General features: G+C 48.7%; 1 protein-coding gene across 3 annotated transcripts in view; it reads right to left on the reverse strand.

Annotated features, from left to right (window-relative positions):
- Positions 1-6,020, reverse strand: part of AKAP11 (A-kinase anchoring protein 11) — a 44,441-nt gene extending 38,421 nt beyond the window's left edge. For all 3 annotated transcript variants that reach the window (XM_018908686.3, XM_030234226.2, XM_018908685.3), the window contains exon 1: positions 5,897-6,020. The gene's annotated coding sequence lies outside the window, so the exon portion shown is untranslated. The remainder of the gene's footprint in view (positions 1-5,896) is intronic.
- Positions 6,021-7,870: the final 1,850 nt, after the last annotated feature.

A 7,870-nucleotide genomic window follows, 5' to 3' on the forward strand; every position in this document is an offset into this window, starting at 1 on the left:
CAGGCTAGGAACAGCTACTGGCTGAATGTTCCTCTCCACAACAAGAAATGGATAGAGTGTGAAGAGCTGTCTCTGAAGAACAGCCATGAGCAGGCTGAAAGCAGATTGGCAAAAGAAACAAAACAAGGTATCAAGTCAACCTGGTGGCTGATCCAGGGAAGCCTATTGAGGAAGCCTTCCTGCCCCAGCTACAGGAGGCATCATGCTCACAGGCTCTTCTCCTGGAAGCCTTCAACCACCCCAAAATCTACTGAAAAAGTAGCACAGAAAGCTATTTTAGGAGGACACTCCTTGAATGCATGGAGAACAGCTTCTTAAGACACATAATAAGACAATCCTGACCAGAAGGGATGCAATGCTGGACCTGTTAGTCACCAACCTAAGTGATCTAATCAGTGGCAACAAGACTGGTGAAAGCCTGGGCCATAGGAGTCACACATTGGTGGTGTCTGCAGCCCTGACAGACATGGAACAGGCAAAGAGTACGTTCAAGATCCTAAATTTTGGAACAGCACACTTCTGGCTGTTCAAGGAGCTAAATCCATAGGCTCCCCTGGGAACTGTCCTCAGAGATGTGGGAGCAGGACAGAGCTGGCAGATCTTTAAGTACGCTTTCCATAAAGCCCAAAAGATACCCATCCATGTGTAAGAAATCAGGAAAGGAAGGCATGGGACTGGCATTGCTGAGTTGAGACTAAATTAAGAGCAGCTGAGTTCAAACTACAGGGCAAGTAGGAAATGAACAGGCAGCAGAAGCAGGGACAGGTATTCTGGGAAGAGTACAAGGATGCTGCCTAGTTTTGCAGGGATGAGGTCAGAAGGCCAAAGCGAGGCTGAAGCTGAACTTGGCAAGGGATGCAAAGAACAAGAAGGGCTTCTACAGGTATGTCAGAGAGAAATGGAAGGTCAAAGAAAAAGCACTCCCACCGATGAACACAACCAGCAAACTAGTAACAACAGGTGACATGGCTGAGGTACTCAACAACTTTTTTTGCCTCAGTCTTCACTGGCAACCTTTCTTCCCACACCTCTCCAGAGGATGGACTGGAAGAGCAAAGAGAAGATCAGGTTTGCAACCACCTGAGGAACCTGAATGTACATAAGTCTGTATGACCTGTGGAAACACAACCCAGAGTTCTGAGAGAATTGGATGATGTAGTTACCAAGTCACTCCATTATATCTGAAAAGTCATGGCAATCAGGTGGCTGGAAAATGGGAAACATTGTACCCACCTTAACAAAGGGTAGAAAGGCAGATCCTGGGAACAACTGACCTGTTCGTCTCACCTCAGATCTCCTCTGTGCCTGAGAAGATCATGGAACAGATGCCCCTAGAAGCTGTGCTAAGACACACAGAGACAGGGAGGTGATTCAGGACAGCCAGGACAGTGTCACCAAGGGCAACTCCTGCCTGACCAGCCTGGCGGCCTTCTATGATGGGGTGATTGCATCAGGAGACAAGAAAAGAGCTACAGATGTCCTCTATCTAGACATCCATAAGGCTTTTGACATAATCCTCCATCCTTCTCTCCAAATTGGAGAGATATGGATTTGATGGGTGGAATGTTCAGGGGATGAGAAGCTGGTTGGATGGACCCATCCAGAAGAGAGTAGCCAACAGTTCAGGGTCCAGATGGACACTGGTGACAACTACCGCAGCAGTCCACAGCAGGACCAGTGTTATCTAGTATCTTCATTAATTACGCAGACTAAGGGAATCAAGGGCACCTTCCGCAAACTTGCAGACTACACCCAACTGAGTGGTGTGGTTGACATGCCTGAGGGACGGGATATTATCCAGAAGGACGTGGATAAGCTCAAGCAGTGGATCCACATGAAATTCGTCAGGTTCAACAAGACCACACTCAAGGTCCTTCACTTGGGTTGGGAAAATTTCCAGTGTCAATACAAGCTATAGAATGAACTGATTAAGAACAGCCCTGAGAAAAATGACTTGGGGGTGGTGGTGGACAAGAAGATGGACATGACCCAGCAATGTGCGAGTGCAACCCAAAAAGCCAACCACATCCTGGGCTGAAGGAGTAGCCAGCAGGGTGATGCTCTGGTCTGGTGACACCCCACCTGCAGTGCTGCATCCAGCTCTAGGGTCCTCAGCACAGGAAACACATGGAGCTGCTGGAGCAGGTCCAAAGCAGGGTCACAAAAACGATCAGAGGGATGGAGCACCTCTGCTATGAAGACAAGATGGGAGAGTGGGAATTGTTCAGCCTAGAGAAGGCTCTGGGAAGACCTTACAGAAGCCTTTTAATGTTTAAATGGCTTATAAGAATGACAGGGATAAACATTTTAGCAGCACCTGTTGTAATAGAACAAGGAGGAATGGCTTTAAAGTAGAAGAGGGTAGGTTTAGATTAGCTACAAGACATCTTCTACAATGAAGGTGGTGAGACACTGACACAGGCTGTCCAGAGGTTGTCAGTGCCCCATCCCTGGAAACATTCCAGGTCAGGCTGGGCAGAGCTCTGAGCAACCTGATCTAGCTGTAGATGTCCCTGCTCTCTGCAGGGTAACTGGACAAGATGGGCTTTAAAGGTCCCTTCTAGTCAAAACTCTATAAATTTATAAACCCCGTTTTTCCAGTGATTTGTGGAAGAAGACTCTTCTCATCAGAGCATGTAATAAGCATTTAGCTAGTTCTTCCATATGCATGTATCCTTGTTTGAATATATGTAAGGAGCAAAATTAAATAATCAGCTTAAGAGAATCCAACAGGAAATTTGCCATGGATTTAATCTCTTTGTGTAAGTCTATCCCATGCCTAAATTTACTGTAAGTCAGTGTGTATTGAAAAACCATAGCTGGCAGAAAAAAAAGAAACTTTATCTTTTTTCTGTAAATGTGCTGAGTAAATCTCTTCAAATGCTTCAGAGGACATGTGCACACCTATGTTAAACACATATAGGTTATAACAAATTTGAACAATAAATTTAAAATATATGTAATGTGGCCTTCTTAAAATTAAATTTCAAATAAAGGGTTCTAGCCAATGACAATAGTAAATCTATACTATGTTTTAAAAATGTGCTTTTAGTAGTACTTGAGCAAAAAAAGACATCTTTCTTTTAAAGAAAAAGTACATTTTCTTGTCTTCAGCACACAGACCTGAATCAGCCTAGAGAATTCTGATGATGATTTGCAAAAGCCAGGCTTAATGAAACACTGAGCTTTGAATGACTCATTCCAAATATGAAATTTAAAAATCCTTAAGAACAACACTCTTTTAAAATCACAAAATCATCAAGGTTGGAAGAGGCCTGCATGATTATCTAGCCCAACCATGCATTCCCTCTGGTCCTCTCTCTCACTGCAGGCAAGGCAGAAGAGACTGGCCCCCACCTCACTACACCCTTGTTTCAGGTGGTTATAGAGAGCGATGAGATCTCCTCCATGCCTCCCCTTTTCCAGGCTAAGCACCCAGAGACACTACTCATAAGATGTGTTCTACATCTTACACAAGCCTTGCTGCCCTTCTCTAGATGTGCTCCAGTGCCTCAATGTCCTTTTGGAACTGAGGGGCCCAAAGCCAAACACAGGATGCAAGGTGTGGCCTTACCAGTGTCAAGTACAGGGGGGCAATCCCTGCCCTGGTCCTGCTGGCCACACTACTGCTGTTACAGGCCGGGATGCCACTGGCCTTCTTGGCCACCTGGGCACACCCTGCCTCATGCTCAGCTACTGTCAACTAGAACACTCAAGCCCCTTTCTACCAAACAGCTTTACAGCCAGTCTTCCCCCAGCCTGCAGCATGGAGTTGCTGTGACACAAGTGCAAGACCTGGCACTCAGCCTTGTTGAACCTCATACCACTGACCTCAGCCCACGGATCCAGCCTGTCCAGGTCTCCATGTAGAGCCCTCCTACTCCCAATCAGACCAACACTCCCATCCAACTTGGTGCTGTCGGCAAATTTACTGAGGGTGCACCCAATCCCCATGCCCAGATCATCAGTAAAGATGTTAAAGAGGACTTGCCCCAGAACAGACCCCTGGGGACACCACAAGGGGTGGTGTCCAGCACCACCTGGCCTCCAGCAGGGTTTAGCTCCATTCACCACCACTCTCTGGGCCCAGACATCCAGCCAGTTTTTTATCCACAGAAGAGTACTCCCATCCAAGCCCTGAGCAGCCAGGTTTTCTAGCAGGATACTGTGGGACTTTACTGAAGTCAAGACAGACACCATCCACAGCCTTTCCCTCATCTAAGCAGGTCACTTTGTCATAGAAAGAGATCAGACTGATCAAGCAGAACCTTCCTTCTGTAAATCCATATTGGTGGGGCCTGATTCCCTGTTTTCCTACATGTGTATTTATAACTTTACCAAACAATTGCTATTAAAAATCAATTAAGCAAGACTACACTGACAAGCAAGCAGAATAGTCTAAAGGATCCTTCTCTATTTCTCATTTCTAATGATTTATTAGTTTCACTGATCAGGTCAACAGTCTTGAAAAAGTCCAGGTATGAAACACAAGTTGTCTTAACCACAGCCACCCACACGAGCAAAACACATCAAAAGCGAGCAAAATGCATCATTTGTGGTAAGCAATAATGATAGGCTGGGTCCTCTTTTTCTTGCTTGGTTTTAATTCTCTTACATTGTACTTCTGTCACACAGAAGCAGCAATTTCAAAAGAATCAATCAATTTTCTTCTCCTAGATCATTACTAGCTAGTCACCCACAGCTTCCCCCCATCCTGGGTCTTGACTCTCAAACACTTCTGGGAAAAAATGTTACATGATGTACTAGGGATATCCACTGGTCTGGATTTTGTGGCTTATGCAATCAACTTGAAGTTTCTGTACCTCAGTCTGTTGTGTATTTTGTACATAACAGAACCACACCAAGTGGGGCTATTATTTTCTAAAAATTTCACCAGAGAATACCTTGTTTATTTCTCAAGGATTAATTAAATATAGGTGGTATCTATCACTAAAGTCTAACTGTATGATTCTGAAATAATCTCACAAACATGAAACCATGTAAGACTCTTCCAAGTGTAACCTGGATAATTTTTGAGCATTGTTACCATTTCTTTCTGTATCACTGATCTTTTCCAAATACAATGTAAGTGGGATTTTTTTCCTCCCTATCTCACTCAATACATCAGAGAGGAGAAAGCTGTATCTTTAAATACAGTTCAGATCGACAGTTCATCCTTTTTCTGTCTCTTTTGCCTATTGGATTTCTTTTGGAAACACAAGAAAAGTACTTCGGTTGTAATAAGAGAGCCAAAGATAGCCCCTCAAAAGAGCCAAGAAAGCAAAGGAGGAACGCTCCTTGTTCCTCCTCCCTTGAGGGAGAAGAGGAACTGGGAGGAGGACATGCGGCGGGAGGGAGGGAGGGAGGGCGAGGAGACACTTCTACAGCGAAATGTTGACAACAGGCTGAACTTACTTAACCCGTGCGCACCGACCACAACCCAATCAACGCAGGAAAGAACGTAAACTCACGGAGCCTCCGTGCCGCCACTACGACTACACCAGCACGAATCAGTCAGTCCCCACCGGAGACTGCGGACGGACAGACCTGGGACACGGGGGGGACATGCGATCGCGAACCCCGCGCTCTACGCCCTGGAGCCGAAGCGCTGCGTTCCCCCTCCTCACCCCGCGCTGCGGTCCAGGGGGCCCCGGCCTCGCCACTGGCCCGCTCCAGGTGACCGGCGGGGCCCGCGAGCGCTGCGCTGCCCCAGGGGATTCTTCCCTGGGAAGGGCGGCGGAGGATGCGCTTCCCCGGGAGCCCCCGGGCGACCTGTGGCAGGGAGCCCCAAGTGACAGGCCGGCGGCGGCGCCCCGCCCTGCGCCCGCGCTCCCCAGCAGGGCGGCCCGCGGGGGAGCGGCCGCAGGGGGTGGGAAGAAGAGCGGGCGCTCCGTACCTGTGGCTGTTACGGCCGCGTCCTCAGCGTCCGCCGCCCGCGGCCATGGCCCGGCAGCGCAGCTGCCCCGAAGCGCCCGACCGGACCCGCCGCCCCCGCCCCAGCCACCGCCGCCGCGGGCCCCGCCCCCTCCGGCCCCTCCCCGCTCCGCTCCGCCCCCGCTCTCGCGACGCTTCCCGCCCAGCCCCGCCCCCGCAGCCGCCGCCGCCACTGCCGCGCGCTCCCATTGGCGAGAAAACGGCGGCCGCCCCGGAAACAGCCGAGACGGCGGCGGAGCGCGCGCAGGGCTTGTGCCGGCCACGCCCCCAGGGCGGCCCTGCGCTTCATGTCCCGGTGCCTGCTGTGTCCCTGTCTGTGTTCGTGTCCCGGCTCCTGGCGTGTCCCTGTCTGTGTCCGTGTCCCGGCTCCTGCCCTGCCCCAGCCCCTCCCCGCGGGAGTGCCAGGGTGCGGGCACGGCCTTTGCAAAGCCCCCGGGAGCCGTGTGCCTGTCAGGGCCTGGGGGCTGCCGCCCGCTTGCTCGGGGTCGCCTCTCATGGCCTCAGTACGGGGCGTGGGTTGGAGGCGGCAGCCAGGGTTTAGTCGGACGAGGCGCAGACAAAACTCTGAGACTGTCTGAAAATCCCGTGCCCTCCTTCTTTTCAAACTGCCTTCCTAAATTCCTGCCGGATTCCTCAGGGCATCAGGTGTGCATTTAGCCAGCAGAAAGGCCATTGATTTTCACCTCCTCCTGAGCTGTTCTGCTGTGTGTGTAGGTGCAGGTGCTGTTGGGGCCTGGGATTTCTTTTCATTTGGGTGGAAGCGGCAATCTCGTGTAGCTTCCCCGGATAAAACGCCGTTCCAGCAGCAGCAGCTCGCCCAGGCTCTAACCTGGCAGCAGGGACACGGCGGGGAGGTATGTGGAACAGTGCACAATGGATCGTCTGAGCAGTGTGGGCTGACAGCTCTGTCCCCCCACGAAGGAGAGACTCTAACAATCGGGACGGGCCTTCCTGAGACCCGGCGTGTGAGGGTGAAGCTCGGGGAGGAAGGACACAACCGGAGTTCCGCAGGTGGAGACTGGGCAGTGTGCCTGCAGCAGCGTCTGCAACGCAGAAAAGAGAGAGTCCCCAAAGCTACGTTCAAAAAAAAAAAAAAAAAAAAATTCCTAAACTTCATATACTAGGGAAGGTGTTAGGGAAGAAAAAACACCAAAGAATGCTACCCTTGTAGCTTTTCCAGTGCTGGGTGGTTTCAAACTCTAACCTGCCCCATATTACAGAGGCAATGACAAGCAAAGAGAATCTACCCAAACCCCCTCATACACTAAGACCTATAAAAAAGATATGAGAATTTTTTTGCTACTGGCTCTCTCTTACTCTTCTAGATAATTCCTGCTTCTGCCTACCTGCTGTTTTTACTTAAGCTATGGATTTTATTTCTCTTTAATCTTTCATGACTTCTACAATAATTTCAGACACTTCAGAAGTCAGTGGGTCCATTTTTGCCAACAGGTAGGTGAAATACATTTTCATCCACCCTAGAAGCTACTAAACTGTGCAACAAAGCCATGCAAAAACTACACAGATAAAAGAAACAAAAGATTGTTCTAAACTGTCACACTATGCCACAAGTGGGATATAATGTTCCTCATAATCCCAGGGCCTGCGGGTACTTGTGGGATAGAGAAAGTAAATGAATAATAGCCTCAAATTTAACTCAAAATAGTTCTCATTTCAGTGCCCATTGAGACCATTGTCGTTTTGTTGGGGTTTGGGAAATACACCATCTTTTGAATAAAGACATTTTAACAGTTTGCTCATCTTCAGCTTAACAACAGAATATCTCCTTTTGACCAACTCCATCATTAAAATTACTTCTTAGTTTTCAAGAAAGATAAAAATTCTGTAAGAGGGATTTGTTGTTTTTAATATATCATTGCTTTTTTATGTATCAACATTAAGTAAAAAATTACAAAACAAAATAGGTATGGAAGCA

Source organism: Serinus canaria, chromosome 1, assembly GCF_022539315.1.
Source record: "Serinus canaria isolate serCan28SL12 chromosome 1, serCan2020, whole genome shotgun sequence".
In the NCBI taxonomy this organism is placed as follows: Eukaryota; Metazoa; Chordata; class Aves; order Passeriformes; family Fringillidae; genus Serinus; species Serinus canaria.